Genomic DNA, 3,427 nt, shown 5'->3' with positions numbered 1-3,427 from the left:
CAGTGGTGATTCACACCGACAATCGGAGCACAACATAAATTGTATTTATTCGGTCTATAACTTGTATCAAATATTATTACATCCCCAAAATAGTCGTAATCAATCCTGGACATCCCGTCGCACCATAAAAAATTTACCAAACATCCTGCCTCATCAATTTGGAAGTCCCACGCAAACATTGGATCCTCTGCTTGTCAAGTAGTGAACAATTGTATGAGAGAAATAGCATCCCCTAATTCAATTTGAACTCTTCTCACTCTTTGTATGAAATTATATGCACCCCTCTTTGTACAATCAAGATTCTCCACTCCTCCAACCTCAGTTGCGAGGAATCTGAATGCATTTTTGTTCTAATCCCTGATTTTGTCATTGATCTGAGGATATCAGCACTGATATCACACATCTTTCTGCTGGAACACAGTAGATGCTTGTCACCGTCCTCCTCCAACGGATGATTGTAACTTTCTATGAATTTCTTTACCAACCAGTTGCCCTCTAAATCAACAACATATCAAATCATGGCTGGACAAACAACCCTTGTTGAACCTCACAGTGATAGTGTCCTTCAACTCTTTCTTGAAACCAGCCTTACCACAAACAAAGTCCTTTGTCTTCAGCTTCTTTGAATTCGGCCAGAAACCACTGTGTTCCTTTCACACAGTAAATCCAATATGGTGTGCATATAAACAATATTGTTCATATGTTTCATTCTCGTTGTAGACCACTGCATTAAGCAATTCCTCTGCCTCGGGTGACTGCAGATTCAAACATCATTAATACAATGTTACAATACATAAATAACAAGATAATAATACCATAATAATACTATAAAATGTCGTTAAGAAATGTTACTGGCCTCCTAAAAGAAAATCAAGTCAGCGAATCCAATATTACCTTAATAACACTACGATACTAATATTACCTTAATAACACTGCGATACTACTAAAATAACACCAAATCCTCACGTCAGTAACATTACATTGTGATACTACCAAAATAACACTGTGATACTACAAAACTAACACCAAATCTCCACGATAGTAACGTTACATTATGATACTACCAAAATAACAATGTGATACTACCAGAATAACATCAAACCACAACTAATATTATAATGAACAACCAGAAATGGAAAACAACTGCAAAAACAACCAGTGTATCACCGAGATAATATCTAAGTAACACCAAATCCGCATGAAAGTAACGTTACATTGTGATACTACCAAAATAATACCAAATTCTCAAGACATTCACTTTACATTATGATACCACCAAAATAACACTGTGATACTACCAAAATAACATCAAACCCCAACTAATATTCTAATGAACAATAAGAAATGGAGAGCAACTGCAAAAACAATCAGTGTATCACCAAGATATTACCTAAATAATACCACATCCCACCCAACCGAAACTTAACGTTAAAACTCATCTAAAAATAGAGCAAACTTCATTAGCAATAAAATTATTCCTTAAAACCTAGAACTGCATTCAAACAAGTCCTCAACGTACCTGCCGATGTCCTTCTGTCGCATCTAAACTCTGCTCAATCTCATTATTCTCAGAAATATTTTGAGATTCCATCTCATTGTTATGTTTCTCAGGAGTATTTGGAGATTCCACCAATATTTCTTCGTCAAAAATTATTTCCATCGAACCAGCTCCAGCGAACACGAGGCAAAAAATGAGAATATACCGAATCCCTAAACCATAAAGCAGACAAAATGCCACTTTTTTTCAATTGGCGGGAATCGAAAAGGATAAAAAGACGCTTTTTTTTTGGCGGGATTCGGGCCGGGGAGGGTAAACAATTGACATTTTTAAGGTGAAAAGCCACGTGGAATCAAATTCCACGTGGCGAATTTTTATTCGATACCGTATGTAGGACCTCATGCGGTACACGTACCGAATAAAAATTCCGTATTTGGAGGCATAAATGAAACTTGCTTATAATGATCTCTAGATTAGATTCTTTAATACTTCAAATTGGATTATCAAAATGGTAGCAACTAAGTGTTCTAAAAAATGACATTCATAATTAAGGCTTATAATCAAGTCGAATCGAGCCAAGTATACCTAGAAATGGACTTATGTTAGTCTTATTATAAGTTAATCATGTTCAAATGAGTCTGTTATATATATGTTCATAATTGGCTTCTTTAAATTTTTGAAGAATCATACTTGACTTATTTATATTAATTGAACGAGCACTTTAATAAATTAGTGAATAAGCCAAAAAAATTAAGTAATTGGCTTTTCATATAGAATTATAAACAAGTGATTTCATAAATTCAAATAAATAAACGATCAAATAAATTTTGATTCATTATCTCTAGTTAAAACTAGTTAAAATGAACCAAATAAGTTAATATGCAGGATGCAAATAATTTTTTTTTATAATCAAATAATTTAAATTACAAACAAACTGTTTAAATAAAATTAAAAAATATTACTACTTAATATATAATCAAAAAATTAATTAGTTGAATTTTATTTTAATAATATATCATGTATATATAAGCTACCGTCAAATTTATTATAAAATAATTAACAATTTATTTGTTAATCAATAAATAAGTTTTTCCATAAATATAAATAAATAATTTGAAAATATTTATATTTCACTTATTTAACATTCAAGCTCTTGAACTTATTTATTTATCAATTTGAACAGACTTAATCACCTAATAATTAAGCCTAATGTGAATTATTCATTGAGTGCACTCGTTCATTTACACAACCCTACCTGTACTGATACTGGCTGTTTACCAAAGGTAGGAGTCAAAGAAACTCGAGAAAGTACAAATTTAAATGTTTTGAAAAAATTAATTTATTTAAACAAATGTATATACTGATTAAACCCTAAATTATACTAAAAAATTAATTTTTTTAGCAATTGAGTTTTTCTTTCACCAATCTCGAATCTTTCTTTCCACCAACGCAATTAGAAGTGTAAACAAACCGAACACAAACGAGCCCAGGTTCAGTTCGTGTTTTGCTCGTTTATTCTTGGAGCTCAAAAAGTGCGTTCGTGTTCGGCTCGTTTGCTTAGCAAGCCGAACACTTGAATCTAATTTAATATTTTATATTATATTTTCTTAATAAATACTTTTAATACTACTCATTATCTATATATATATATATATATATATATAAAATTGATTAATAGTATTTTGAGCCAAAACGCGCCGAACAAGAACGCAAATATTTATTCGTGTTCGGCTCGTTAACTTAGCAAACGAGCCGAACATAAATTTCTTAACGAACTGAACACGAGCTGTTTGCGAACAACGAGCCATTTTGCCAGCCCAAAGCGCATTTTCTAAAATAATTCTAAAAACAGTCCCACGTGTTTTGTTCATTTTGTGTACCTTTTTAGGTGGCTCTTGTGATTCCTAACAAAGGATTTTTTTTTTTTTT

Source organism: Phalaenopsis equestris, unplaced genomic scaffold (assembly GCF_001263595.1).
Source record: "Phalaenopsis equestris unplaced genomic scaffold, ASM126359v1 Scaffold000744, whole genome shotgun sequence".
Classification (NCBI taxonomy): Eukaryota; Viridiplantae; Streptophyta; class Magnoliopsida; order Asparagales; family Orchidaceae; genus Phalaenopsis; species Phalaenopsis equestris.
Note: the sequence above shows the minus strand (reverse complement) of the source record.